Source organism: Cuculus canorus, chromosome 1, assembly GCF_017976375.1.
Source record: "Cuculus canorus isolate bCucCan1 chromosome 1, bCucCan1.pri, whole genome shotgun sequence".
Classification (NCBI taxonomy): Eukaryota; Metazoa; Chordata; class Aves; order Cuculiformes; family Cuculidae; genus Cuculus; species Cuculus canorus.
The window spans coordinates 13825837-13841314 of record NC_071401.1 but is presented as its reverse complement, the minus strand read 5'-3'; the positions used below and the strand labels follow the sequence as shown (position 1 = coordinate 13841314).

General features: G+C 39.6%; 1 protein-coding gene across 2 annotated transcripts in view; it reads right to left on the bottom strand.

Annotated features, from left to right (window-relative positions):
- NOX4 (NADPH oxidase 4) overlaps window positions 1-15478 on the bottom strand; it is a 109950-nt gene that overhangs the window by 21493 nt on the left and 72979 nt on the right. The gene's annotated exons all lie outside the window — the stretch shown is intronic.

Genomic DNA, 15478 nt, shown 5'->3' with positions numbered 1-15478 from the left:
GTCGTAAAATATCTTTATATGAATTTAGCAGCCACGAAGCCTAGAAAGAAATACTCTAAAAATTGCTCAGATATCTAAGGAGTGACATTTGCAAGATAATGAGAAGTCAACTTCAAACAGTTTCCAGATGTTCAGCGATGGTCATCAGAAACAACAGAAATTTCTGAAGTCAGCATAAGGCTGTAGATGAGTCTGCGTATGGATTCACAGGCAGGAGCTTATCAAGAGAATATATCGCATTACATCATAGATGATCTCAATCTAACCCTGAGACTCTTGTCCTTTTCAGTTTTTTTTCTCTGAGTATGCTCCAGCCTCCTAATTCAAGTTCTGTTTTTCACAGAGAACAGCCCATTATTGCCTGCGGTATTCTAATTTCAGTCCTGCCAACATTCTATATAATGGCATCATTATTCATAGGTGGTAGTAACATTATTATGCTATAATCTCTCTACATATTCAAAGATGCCTCTCTACAGCCTTCTGGCCTCTTGGATTATTAAAAATAAAGATTTTTTCATCCCTTGAATGCTTTAATTCCTTCAGGCTCTTACCTTTCCATGTGCTGTAAGATTATCTATGATAACAGAGTCTTATTTTTAGCATTTCTGAGTTTTATGAAGCTGAGGGAAAACATGTGATCCCAAACAAGACAGATGAGCAAGTGACTTGGTGAGACAGACAGAGGACTAGTGCTTAGGTACTTCCAATATATTATTCCTCTCATAACCCTTCCCAGCCTTATTTTTTGTAATAATCCCAAGGGTTACAACTGTGTAGGTGCTGTAGGTCAAGGTGACTGTAAGGCACTAAAGAGAACACAGGCTGAACACCACTGCAGAATAGATCTGGCACTGAGTCAGGGTCTCAGCCAAAAGGGCTTTTCCTCTCGGTCCCGCCAAACTAACCTGATAGTTTTCTATGAGAAAGTGACCCACCTACTGGACTTGTGAAAGGCTGTGGATGTAAACTTCTTGGACTTCAATAAAGCCTTTGACACAGTTTCTCACAACATTCTGCTTAGGAAACTGTCAGCCTCTGGCCTGGACAGGCGCACACTCTCCTGGGTGGTAAACTGGTTGGATGGCCGGGCCCAGAGAGTAAATGGAGTTAACTCCAGCTGGAGGCCAGTTACAAGTAGGGTTCCTCAAGGCTCAGTGCTAGGTTCAGTCCTGTTCAATGTCTTTATCAATGACCTGGATGAGGGGATCAAATGCACCCTAAGTAAGTTTGCAGATGACACTAAGCTGGGAGGAAGTGTCGATCTGCTGGAGGCTCTGCAATGGGATCTGAACAGGTTTGGACCACTGGGCTGAGACCAATGGCATGACGTTTAACAAGGCCAAATGCCGGGTCCTGCACTTGGGGCACAACAACCCTGTGCAGCTACAGACTGGGGGAAGAGTGTCTAGAAAGATGCACAGAGGAGAAGGACGTGGGGGTGTTGATTGACAGCGACTGAACATGAGCCAGCAGTGTGCCCAGGTGGCCAAGCAGGCCAATGACATCTTGGTTTGTATCAGAAACGGTGTGACCAGCAGGTCCAGGGAGGTGATTATGCCCCCGTACTCGGCACTGCTGAGACCGCACCTCGAATCCTGTTCAGTTCTGGGCCTCTCGCCCCAAGAAGGATGTTGAGGCTCTGAAGCATGTCCAGAGAAGAGCAATGAAACTGGTGAGGGGGCTGGAGAACAAGTCTACAAGGAGCAGCTGAGGGAACTGGGGTTGTTTAGCCTGGAGAAGAGGACGCTGAGGGGAGACCATATTGCTCTCTACAACTACCTGAAAGGAGGTTGTGGAGAGGAGGGATCTGGCCTCTTCTCCCAAGGGACAGGGGACAGCTGGCCTCAAGCTGCATCACGGGAGGTTCAGACTGGATATCAGGAAAAAAAAATTCACAGAAAGGGTCATCAGGCACTGGCAGAGGCTGCCCAGGGAGGTGGCTGAATCCCCATCCCTGGAGGTATTTAAAAGATGGGTAGATGAGATACTCAGGGACGTGGTTTAGTGGGAGATAGGAATGGTTGGACTCAGTGATCCCAGCGGTTTTTTCCAACCTAGTGATTCTAGGATTCCAATATCGGTTCCTATTTACCAGGCCTCCCGAAGTTGCTCTTTGTATTTACAGAAACCACACTGTGTGTGATTGGTCTGTCATTCTAGGGAGACACAATAAGTCTCGACGCATGTCCTGCAGCTCCACACTGGTCAAGCTGATCCCCATCATGTTCATTGTCATCATGAAATGCAGATCACAGGACTGTGCCTCAGGTCTGACCTCAAATGCTAGTTTCGATTGGTCTGAGAGGAAGAGAAGTCCAATGTTTTAATCTCATCTCCCTCATGCTGATCCACTGTCATTTCCAGAATGTCATTTGCATCCTTAGCTATGTTTTTCCTTTGGGTAAAACCAGTTAGCAACACTTTTTCAGACGTCCTCTCCACAAGATTGGGAATACTTAACATAGTAGGTTTAATACTTTGATACACAGAGGCAAAAGGCTGTTATAAAGTGCTAAGTATGATCCTAACATTTCCCCCATCCCATCTCACTGTTTCTTCTTTGATAACGGTAATTTTTCTCTTTGTGAACTGTCTAACGTTTATGCTTATTCCAACTCATTTTCCTTTTCTTCCACCCACCACCTGAAATTTGCCCAATCATTCACAAATTTCAGTCCATCTGCTCTAAAATATACTATCCTCTCTGGCCCAATAACATCATAGGATTTAATTAACTTGGTGTTTACATTTCCCTCCCTGTCATACATTACTTGATATATTGAAAAGAACAAGTGAATTACTATGTATTTGATACCTCACTCCTTTTAAAACTGTCTGTTTAAGAACTATTTGCTGCTTGCCACCTATCAGCACTGACTTTTACAATTTTTCTTTTTAATACAGTGTTGTATTCTTATTTAGACAATAGTTTGCTAAATTCTCTCTCTAAAAAATGGTGAAAATTCCACTGAATTCCATGATACCAGGATTTAGTTCTATAGGACTGAAAGGTATATTGTCAAGCAGGTATCCACTATACAAGTAGATACAGTAGTCTACTTTTTACTGTTTGTCCTGTTGTGTTACATACACTTGCAAGTGAATACATCAGAACATAGACCGTACACAGCGGGTGAAATCCCAGTTCTCTAGGTTTTGTGTATCTATAAAACCTCATTATTTGAAGAGCTCATTCTGTACCCATCGGATGTGGTCAGTCATTTAGGTGTTCTACATATCATTTACTTTCTTTCTTTTCAAGGGTTCCCTTAACAATTGCAATTTTTGAAAAGTGTAAAGTTTTGGACTGACAGGTGAATACTTTCTGGTTGTTCCTTTTTGAGATTCTGAAACTGCATTTACTTTTTTCCTAATGGTTGCATGCACCAACCATTTGCTAACCACCCATGTTTCTATTGTCATCGCTGCTACATCTACCATAAAAGCACACAAAGGTCCCTAATCAAAATGTACTTCTACCCTTGGAGTAGAAACTTTACAAAAAGCACAAAGAGGAAAGATAATTGCAGCAACTCAGGTGCTGTGCTGGGATCTTATCCACTCTCTGCCATACCTTCCTTAAGAAAACCCTGTAGTTTGACACTGTGTGACATCGCCTACCTGTTACAGAGGAATAGTTATATTCCTCAAACAGAGAAGAGCATTGTAACAATGACTTTAGTAAAAGGCCGTGAGGCCCATAGATATATCTATAATGCTCATAAACCCATCAATATATGAATCACAGTCCTGAATGAACAAATACAAGGAAAGGAAGGACACCTTTACTCAAAGGAGTATTTCTACAGATTTCCTGTTTTATAGTTCTCTGTCTAACTGATGGCTTTTATCTGCAGACCTGACTGATACGGTTTAAGAAAGATTAAGAGGTAGCTTCATATCTTAACAGAGAAGTCTTGCCAAGACAAACAAGTGAAAGAATGGGAAAATATGACTGTGAATAAAGGCACTAGCCCTGCTATTTCCTTGTTAATTGTATTTCATCAGCTTGGTTAACCTTACATGATTGTGCTCAAATACTTGAGTGCATAGGGGTTTTTTACCACCAGTGACCAAATGTTTTTTGTTTAAAACCATGCATGTTTTAGAAGCATTTTTAATACATCTTTTTTTGCCTGAACAAGTTCTATGGTGCAACATCCCTTGAACTTTTATCTTCTAATGTATCTTAAAGTGCAGAGGAAAACAGACCCCCAGACTTAGTAAAATCAAGACACCCTTTCTTTTTAATAGATGACAAACATCTCAGTCATAAGCTTTCTCCTTGGGTATCATAAGAAGGACTGAACACCGGAATGAGTCAAACTTGATTGACTCTTAATTGCCAGAAAAATTTGTACATGGTGCAGTGGCATTCACTGGTGCCACAATCTGAGTGCAGCACCAAATAATGAACAACAATGTTAATTCAGGAAGAAGAGTTCATTACTATGTATATCTGGAATAGCCAATACAGAGATAAATTGATTTCTTAAGCTCTTTAGAGTTGCTTTCAGCCAACCTGCTCTATTTTGCTATCAAAAGACTTGAGAGAGCCAGCCCAAATTTTGATAACTGCTGTTTGCACCAGTACCTTCAAGTGGTGTCCTGGTTCCAGCTGGAATAGAGTTAATTTTCTTCATATTAGCTGGTATAGTGTTATGTTTTGATAATACACTGCTGTTTTAGTTGTTGCTAAGGAGTCAAGGACTTTTCAGCTTCTCATACTGACTTGCCAGTGAGTAGGTGGGAGTGTACAGGAAGCTGGGAGGGGACATTGTTAGTCCCACTGACTCAAACTGGCCAAAGGGAAATCCCATACTATACGATGTCATGCTCAGTATATATTTGGGGAAAGCTGGCTGGGGCAACTGCAGCCTGGGAACTAGCTGGCCACCAGAAAGCAGGTGGTGAGCAATTGTGCCATGCATCATTTGTTTTGTATATCTATTATATTATTTTTACTACTACTACTGTTACTACTGCTTTTGTTATTATGTCATAATCGCCACTTTCTGTCCTATTGAACTGTTGTTATCTCAACCCATGAGTTCTACTTCCCACCCCCCGATTCTCTCCTCCATCCCACTGAGGGAGGAGGGAGCAAATGGCTGTGTGGTTTTTTTTTTAGCTACCCACCAGCTTAAACCAAAAGAAGTGGATTTTTTAATTGCAGTGCAAACCTACACCAAAAAAAAGAAAAGTTAACTATCAATCACTGCATAGCAGCTATTACCATCTACTAATGTGCAGGCATAATGTATATATATATATATATATATACACACACACGAAAAATACACTCAAGCAGCAAAGTACTGCTGCAGATGGGGCAGGGAAAGCTACATAAGTTCTCCATCTCAGACTTGCTGCTTGTGTTGACTCTGGAAGATGGAAACAAGGGCTGAGTCCCAGGGCACAGACCATCTGGTACACTTTAGAGCTTGGAATTAGATGTCTAAGTATGGCTTTGTCACCATGGGTGAAAAAAGCCATGGAGATGCCAAACTCACAGCCTGTTTTCTTCCCGTGACACAGCAATCCACAAATAAATTAGCAAGACATTCCTTAAACTCTCCTCCATAACACAAGGCAGAAGGAGCTCAAGTTATCTGTCCATACCAGCATCACTTGCCTGTCACAGAAGTGCAGTGCCCAGAGGCTCTCATTACAATCAGAGACCTATGCAGCTGAAGACACTGATTTTGTTTTGCTCTGCTGATACCATAAGGCAAACTGCTCTTTTGAGTTAAGGTATCTTTCTTCATGTAATGTGTGGACTGTGCACAAAACTGAAAACTACATCTGTCTTCTCCTCCTCCTTACCCTCCATTCCTCACTCCTTCTATCCTCCCCATCAAACCATAGTCAGCATCACTACTCCTTTTCAAGCTATTCAGAAACTAAACTTATATTAGAATTTTTTCTGTTTCTTCAGTTCACTAGCTAATTTGACATATGAGAGTTGAAGTAAAAATTCCATGCCAACTCCTTGAAACAAAGCAGGGTTGACAGAGGGGCTAGCACGTAATGATTGTCCTTCGCAGAAATTTCACTCTTTCTGGAGGAAAAGTAGCATAGCATTTCACTTGGACATAACTGAAATATGTAACCAATAGCTTTTACACTCTTCAGATCAGCTGTGATCCTTCACGACAGCAGCCCTTGCCCTTCTCACTCAAAAATGCTAGCACAGTAACTGAATTACCTATGGCATTGCCATAACCAATGGATTTTGGTATTTTCTAGTCTTTCTTACAGCTTGTACTAAAAATTTTAGGGAAAGTCTGGTTTCAGTTCACAACTGCTGGATTTTATCTTACACCAGCTTGAACAAAGTGCCAGTTTCCTAGACTTGAGCCAAGTGAGCAGGATCTCTCTAATACATTTCAAACACGGACAGAGCAATTAGCTGAAATCCTAGAACTGCTTCCCTTCAAAACTGCAGTGGCAGGAGATACTCTTGGTACGTTCTTAAGATCAGAGAGTTTCATCTCGCAGTGCACAAAAGCCTGGTATATCAGACTTCACAGGAAACATCCTTCACAGAAAAACATCTAATCTACATGATTCGCCTCAAAGAAGTTAAAAATAGATCTGGGGATGATGAAGCACAAGAAAGAACACAACTGTATAGGTTGTAGTATAGGTTACTGTTTCCATAATGGTAAAGTGGATTTGGAGTAGGTGGACTGACCCTGCTCCTACGTGGCTTTTTTGGAGTATGAAACAATTTTGCTTTATACAAGCTTCTAGAGGAATGACGAAAGTTCCTTGCAGAGTTTGATTCTAAATGAGTTTCAGCTGTTCACAAACTCATTTTAAACCTCACAGTACAAAGACAGCTTGACAACAATGGATAATTAAGTCATAAAGCAAAGTGTTACATGAAAGCTACTAGGCTCTAAAACAAATGATTTTAGTATCTTTTGTTGCTGGTTGATGCCTACAACACAGGGATTCTGTCATTGCTGTGGCTGGATCACTACATTCACGATATCAAGCAAAAACATTGCTAGGTACCTCACCAAACACGTCATACCTCAGTTCAGGTGCAGATGCTTAGTCTGGTAATTTTCTGAACAAATTCGTAACACACAAAATTCTTCTATTGAAAAGCAACAGCCAGGAACTCTGAATGTCACCCCATTTATCTTTGCCATCCAACAACTCAGTACATACCTTTCATTCGAACAGCTTTTGTGTTAGGACTTATCTGCTTTAGTCTCCAATTCTGTTCATCAACACCTTGAGTAGCCAATTAGTCAACACTTAGAAAGGATCTGGCAGCTAATATCATGGGCCATTGCTGTTCTGCAGCTGCTAACAATGTTTTCCAGCTGCTGGCTGTCTGGCCATTCAAAAGCACTTGCGATTCTTACAAACTACTTGATGTGATCGTAGAACTTCCTTTGAGCCACAGGGCATAATACCCTAGCAGCCAACTCCGATCCCTGTGATTGAGGATAATCAACAGCTGAAATAATGTACTACAGGAAGAGATGGATTTTCTACCACTGCCAATTTTTAAGATTTGAAGTATACTTTTGGGCTAAGTTCTAGCCTAGATGCTGAGACAACTTCCTCCATGAAATGAGGTTGACATACATGTTTTCTTGGGGATGCTCAGTTCAGGGTGCTCTAGTTCACATTCCACAGCCTAGATCTCCTAGTCATTCCTCAGAAGAGACAGAGGAAGGCTGTCAGATTAACATGTTGACCCTGATTATCCCCAAAAGCTTTTAGTCTACCTTCTGGCATCAAAAAAAGAAACGTTGAGTGTCTCCCTCACACATACTGAAGAGCCTGGCACTCAGAATTGAACTACACCACCAGTGTCACTCACCAAAAGGTTGCTAAAACTGAAATCTAGGCTCATGTTCTGATGAGAACAACCCATCCTTGCCATTTTATACACAACTAGCACATTATAGCTGTCTCCTTGGGCTTGAAGGTTCATGCTCCTCTCTGCTATTACATAGAGTGTAAGCTTGCTCTGCTGCCCCTGGGGCAGCAACAGTGTATGCTGTTTTCTGAGGTCTTAAATGGCATTAAGAGAGACTTGTGGCACAGCTCAGATGTCTAACAGTTTTCCTGCTTCTTCAAACCTTATTTGAGAAAAGGCCAGAACAGCAATGAGCATCATTAGATTTTGATTAGATTTTGGCCCTCCTTAGAGACTAGGAAATATAGTTTTTGCTTATGTCTTGCACGAAATATAAAAGAACACTTAGTAGGCAGCTCCCTTTTTCCCTTTTTTTTTTTTTGTTTTTACATGTTTAGGGGCACAATATTGTCCATGTTCCCCTTTATTACAGCTGGAATCTTTCTTTTCTCAGTTTTTCACCAAGACTTGCTAACGAAACACCGTCAGAAGATGCTGCCTCCTTTAACAGGTTCTATGAAAGAAAAGAGCCTCCAAGGTCCCACACTGAAAGCATGGGGCCAAAAATTAAATTGCCAATAGGCAGGTAGCTGTATAGGATTGAATGAATGATGTTGATCCCTTTTATCCATAGAGTCAAGTAGGAACTGACTAGCGTCAATAATCCAAACCTTCTAGTTCTTTTTTTTCAAAAGCCTGGTGCTTTCATTTCTGTAACTATGGTAATTGTGAGACTATTTTTTAAATGTTTTTTATAAGCCATTATTTTTAAAAACTATTTTAAAACTGTATGTAAGGCCAGAAGGGATCATTGCATCTCTCTCTTGCATAATAAATCAAAGAGTTTCACTAATACTTTCTGCATCAAGCTATCATAACATCTGTTTGAGCTGTTCAAAAAAATACCCTTCGAGACACCTGGCAGCAGATAATTCCCCCCAGTCTCACACTGCTGCTCAACAGTAGCAGGGATATATCAATTAAATCAACAGGCTCTATCAAGAAACATACTCATGCTCCCAAGCAGCAGAACAAAAACTAGCTGTAATGTTTTGTCTTACACCATCCATTTTGAACAAAGCAATGATTTCATCTCCCGGATATTTTGAAAATTTTGGGCATCTTCTACCTTCAGTCAGACCATTCCTCTTCTCAGCTGGGAATACTGCAATGTTTTGCATAAAACAGTTTGTGACTGCTAATGAGACACAACTATGCTATGATAAACAGAGCTAGGTTAATCTTGCATTCTGGATCGCTTGGTGCTTTAAAGAGAATATATATGCACACAGAACTTCCATTTTGCATGTGTGTTGCTGCACAAATCTCTCAGAGGACACAGGTTTTTCTCCACATCTCTCTACATCTGAAATATTTATGCTTGTATCAAAGTTTCTTAGATTTCAGGTCTGAGCCCCGTTGAAGTTAGTAGCAAAACTCCCCCTGACTTTAAGGGGACTGGTTCACTCTGTGTTGTCAGTACTTGAATTCAAGGCCTCTGAAAACGGAACAAGAAATTCTTTATTTTGCACTAGAAGTTACTGGGGAATTGTACTGATAATCTAAACAAATACAGCCTCTGTCTTGAGGAATCTATGACCCACATTTGAGTTTAATGTGCAGTCTCAAATATTTCAAGATATTGACGTGTTTGATATTATGTGGATGTGTTCACACAAGTCTTTTTAGGATCTGAGCCCAAACACGTAGCACACAGTACGAATTACTGTCCTCTTTCTTCTTGTTTTCATTATGGTTTCAACAAAATCTAGAGCCAATACTTCCATTTTTAGTGACATCATTACTCTTCTATAACACGACTGTTATTTCTTACAAACAGCTGCCAGCCTTAACCCCGTTGCCACTGCTGTTCTTACCATTTGGTAAAACCCCAATGACGGGAAAATGCCCTTCATTTATAGTGGAAGTTTTATTGTCAAGGAGTTAAAAAACCGTGCTGGCCTGCAAATTTTACAGGATAAACCTGATAGCAGTGCAAGCCACACTAAAAAATAAAAAATTAGAAAGAAAAAAACCCCATAATTAAAAGCAAGAGAGAAAATCCAAGCCCACAAACCCACTATAAAACCCTAGAAATATTCTCTATAAACAGCTTGAGTTTCTTTCAAATGTCATTACAGATTTCTTACGCAGGTTATCTCTCTTCTATTGAATAATCAAAATTCTCTGACACTCAGGTTTTCTGGGGGGCTCAGGAAGGCTGGTGAAATAGCTTCTAGTCCGCATTTTGAAATACATCTTGGAGCATTTCAAAATCAGTAATTTTCATGCTTAGTAAATGTACAATGCTACAAAAAGCGTTTCAAGTGCTTGTGTGGGCACTTCTGAAAGGCTCCTTGATTTGACACTTTCCCATCTAATTTCAGCAATACGGGCAGGCCACGTGTTTTTATGGTAGAAAACAGGATAGATGTAATTTTAGATGAAAGCACCAATTGCACACAACTGAAAGGACCGTGGAAGACCCAATTTCTGTTTCTGGCCTTGTCCCCAGGAGACTTGTTCCTGTGTGACATTGGAAATTCACATCAGAGTCCCGTGCCTCGGTTTTTTCTTCACAGCAAGAGAACATCTTTGCAGAGCACTTCACAGAAAGCCTTTTAAAGTAAATCACTCTGTGAAAGTTCTTCACCTCTTTTTTAAAATTAAAAATTTTACTTGTCTTTACTGAGTGACAAATGCAGAGATCATGTTTGTTCCCCCTTGTTGAACACCAAGGAAGATGTTGCCTTTGTTTCTAAGATAAATTGGGTTTCTAGGCCACAATCCTGCCAGCTGCAGTATGTGTTTAAATCTCAGATTCAGAGGGAATCTCAGTGGATGCACTGTCTGAGCATCATCACTTCCAGAAGCCATAACCTCATTTTCTTTAGTTAGACGTAAATCATTTTCCTCTAAAAAGAAAAATGTTCTCAAGACAGTTACAAATAAGACACAAGTTTTATTCCTGGGGTATTATTTATGAAATATTATCAGTTTCTTGGCTCATATCTCAAGCTGAAGTAAACTGGCATGGATCCATTAGAGATCCATTATCATTAATTTGAGTAGCAATTGGGAACCAGATGGCACAACGGTTTAGGGCACTAACTTTCTGACGCCTATTTGTCTAGACTGCTCCATGAGGAGAATTGAATAACATCATTTGGCTTTGTGTGAGCTGAAAGTTTCAACAGTTTTTCGAAGATGACCTCCAACGATATGTATATGAAGGTACCGACATATACATATATATAAAAATCAAGATCCCGCATTTTCTGGAGGTTTTGTTGGCACTCTTATCTAAAATGATTGCTATTTTTGTGCATACAAAAGAATTCTATCTTAATTTACTAAGAATATAGGCCAAAGAAAATTCTGTAAGTTTATGATTGATGGCAAGAAAATGTATTTCAAATACTCTGTTATTTCATTACATCTACTAAGTTCCAAGTTCATTTTTCTCTCAGAAGTTCAATAGTTTGTCACTCCATTTAACTAATAAAATAGTGCTCGATTTACATACTTTCTCTATTTGACTACAAAGTAGTGCTGTTACTTCTCTATATCACATAACAGAAACAGTTACCGAAATGCTTTCTTAATTCCTGACCACCAAGAAAAAAAGAAAAACAAAACTTTGGAAAGCTATTAAAAATAATAAAAAAAAAATTATTAGAGAGCAAAATTTTAAATAAACCTTAACGTGCAAAAAAGTTTTATTTATTTAATTTGTTCAAGAGAAGCATAAGTTTTTAAATGACTTCCAACCTCTTGAATGAATGGAGGTGTCATTTCAGATGGTACAGGACTTACTAGTTTAGCAGAAAATGGTATAGTGAGATGGCAGAGACTGGAAACTGTAGTTAAAGAAATTCATATTATATATATGTGAAGTAATTAACAATTAAAACAAGCTGATCTAAAGGCTTGTGAATTTTACAGTTTTTAACATCTCATTTTAAAGCCTGGATGTCTTTCTAAATTCATGCTCCAGTTGAACCAGAAGCTTGCTGCAGGGATTACTGGGTAATGCTTGTGGCTAATGATAAGAAGGGACTCAAATTAGCTGGAACATAACAGCTCCTTCTGTTCTTAAAATCTGTGAATCATCCAAGAACTTTTCCACTAAACCCACAGAAGATAAGAATGAAGACTGCAAATATTTTGAAAGGGAAAAAGAAGCAAATAATCCTTTTAAAAAATCCACATACATACTTGAGGATTTCAGCAATATCTTAAAAATATAAAGTACTGCTCAACTCCCAGTCACTTGTACACCGAGAAAGTTGCTAAAAAGCTGTAATGCCAGTAGCATTTCTGTGTACCCCTCCCAGGTGCTGTTTTGTGCACTCAGCCTCTCTCCTGCCTTTTTCATCCACCAACCTTGTTCCTCACTCTCGCACTTCTTTTATCACTTCCCTTATCATTTGTTCTTTTAGAGTAATTTTCTTACTACATTTTCGGGCCCTGCTGCCAGAGACACTTCTCTCTGGTTTTGCAAGGCAATTGCACATCCTTCCCGTGTGAACACAGCATGTGCAGTCAGGAATGAGTGGAGTCAGCAAGAAAAGACCAAAAGACCCTGGTGGGATCAAGCGACATAGACCTCCACTGCCACCACCAATCACCCTGTCACATGCTTGACCCTACAGCCCAGCATAAGCATAATGATGTCTTCTTCAGCAGCAACCCTCTGAAGCCTGTGCCAAGAGTTCTTGCATTTTATGAGTGAATCCATGCAATGAAACAGTAGGAATGTCATCAGCAAAGTGGGCAACCAAAGAAAGCATAAGCTTGATCCCAACATGAGAAAACCTCCACAGAAATGTGCTAAGAATAGAACTTTGTAAAGTTTTTTTTATGAGATACATGAACCGCAATGCTCATTGTCAAAGCAATCAGTTGAGATACGACTCATTACAACAAGTTTAGTTTGTTGACAGACCTGATTGCATTGGCATAACTCACCTCAGTGACTTCAGCATGCTCATGGAGTAAGGGAGAGACAGGAGAAGTTGCAGGTATAACTGTGATTTGGCTTGCATACGAAGGCTCTTGCCAGGTGGGTACACTCAGAAGCAGCTATGCATCACAACCCATACGGCTGCCCACAACTGTAGGTTTAATTCTTAGTTTCAGGAATATGAATCCTCATGGACATGGCAATAGTTTCAGGTCAGCTAGGAGACAGATGTTCTCCTCAAAACATTTCTTTCTGTAGATTCGTGGGTTTCCTACTGTGGTGGATGAGGGGGGTCTAGTGATGTCTAATTTCTGAACCATGTTTCATCCTCTGACAATCACTTGAGATATGAAAAAGATTTGCCTGGATTAGACTAGTCCTTTTAGTTCAGCTACCTGTGATTGTAAGCATTTATGGGAGAACATACTATCATATTCCTTCCCCAATAACTATAATTTTTCCAAGACACAGTTACCTTGTCACGTGAGTGAACTGTAAGATAATGCCAAGCTCCTTTTACTCTGCAACCTTGTAAAGAAAAGTGAGAAGATGCATACTGCAGGTTGGACTGACTGGACTGATGCTGTACTGCTGTGCTGGCATAGTACCGCCTCTCAGCCCACAGGCCATGACAAGAACCAGTGCTCATACCATGCTACTTGTGGACATACACTGATAAGTCAAGGAAGCACTGTGAGGTACCATGTGGCTTTACAAGCCTGACTCTTTGTAAACGCAGGCCTCTATAATCTCCACATGTCGGAGTAGGTATTTGTTCCTTGGCTAATGCAAGGCCAGCAGAATAAACCCAAGCAAACAAAAGGAACGTGAAAAGATATGCATTTCTCGCTTCATCAAGCAGAAATGCAAAGCATGCTTATTTGACACATTTACCCCACCAAACCAAGAACAATATGGATGCCTATTCTAGACAACTTCTTCCGGACTTTCCAGCACACAGACATGAGAACAAGCATGTACTCAAAATTATCTTGTTGTTCTGCGGGAAGGAGTTCAAGGTAGAACTTCAAGTTTTCTATATTTCAAAAACTGATGGATCATAGTTTGCTCATTTAGCCTTTAATATTTATCATTATGACTCTGAATATCCTGAGAGATACTGAGCATCTTATCTTCCTTTCCAATTTCCTTCCTTTGGATATATCTCTTGAATAAATAAATTAAACCATTTGTCCTTTCTACCTAGTAAGCCCTGCTTAGTTAAGTTATTCAGCTAAGTCATTACTAAAATTTCTTTCTTTATTTTTAACCTTCCATATTCTCAGGATTTCCTTAGGTACTACAAGCTGCAGCTTGTGCCCCGTGACCACATCTCATTAAAATGACCTTACTGCTCAGATCTCTAAGCATTACAATCAGACATTACTCAGCTGAAATCAATGAAGGGACACCGATTTACGAGATCTGTCTGTTCATTATCTTCACTTTTGTTAACTGACCTTTCAATGAAAACAAGCAAAGGTAAGGGGAAAAAAGGTGTCATGGGAATAAGATAGAATACATTATGAAGATGTATAATTTTTCTACTTTACTGAACACAAATATTTCACTTGAAAGACAACCCCTAAAGAAATTAGGACACGTCAATATTTTTCAACTAGTCTCCAAATCATAGAATCATAGAATCATTTAGGTTGGAAAAGACCTTTAGGATCATCAAGTCTAATCATTAACCTAACATTGCCAAGTCCACCACTAAACTAAGTTCCTAAGGCTATATTAAATTATAACATTTCTGTAATGAGTACAAATCTGTACCAATTACTGTTGCTATAAACAGAAATCATTTTAAAAATATATGCAAACTTCTTTTCCAATTAAGTGCCAAAATTTGGCTGATTTTGTATATTAGAGAGATCAGCCAATCTTGCCAAGTAATGTGCCTGAAAATACGTATTACTTTGTGATACAGAGCCTCAAGTAACAATAGAGCTCCATACTACAAACTACTTGTGGTATGATCTTCAAAGAGCTGAAGCTTCCATTGAAAAGAATACAACACTCATTCACCCATGAATCAGACCATGTATACCATTGCAAGGAGATTGTACTTGCCAATAAGGCTAGCAATAAACTGAATGCAAAAATGGAAAATCAGACACTTTAGGAATGATTTATATAGAGATAAGTCTGTTCTTTAAGGAAGGATGATAAACTCACACCAGTCTGACAACGTCCGTTCCATAAGTGAAAACATCTAAGCCAAGCAAAGCATTCTACTGCTCTGGAAAAGTAACTGTTCCAGTGCTGCAAATGGTGAGGACAAAGGCAATAATTCATGGAAGTCCTAGTGAAACAAACAGACCAGTCCACCAAAATAAAATGTCTCCTACATATATTGTATCTCATAGTACAACAGTGGAACAGTGACAATGGATAATGCAAACAATAAATTCAGGGAAATAAAATCCTGTCTCCACTGAAGTCAATCTAAAATTTCACCATTTTCAGAATCAGCTTTCCACCCCTGTGTGCTTTTATTTTGAAGTATATGCAATGAGGAGGTGGCTGGTTTTCAGCATTCAGCCCTTCTATTTGTTGCCTGCTCTTAAAAAAGGTGCATTATTGGATTTTAAGAGCTGTATGTAACACTTAGTTCCACT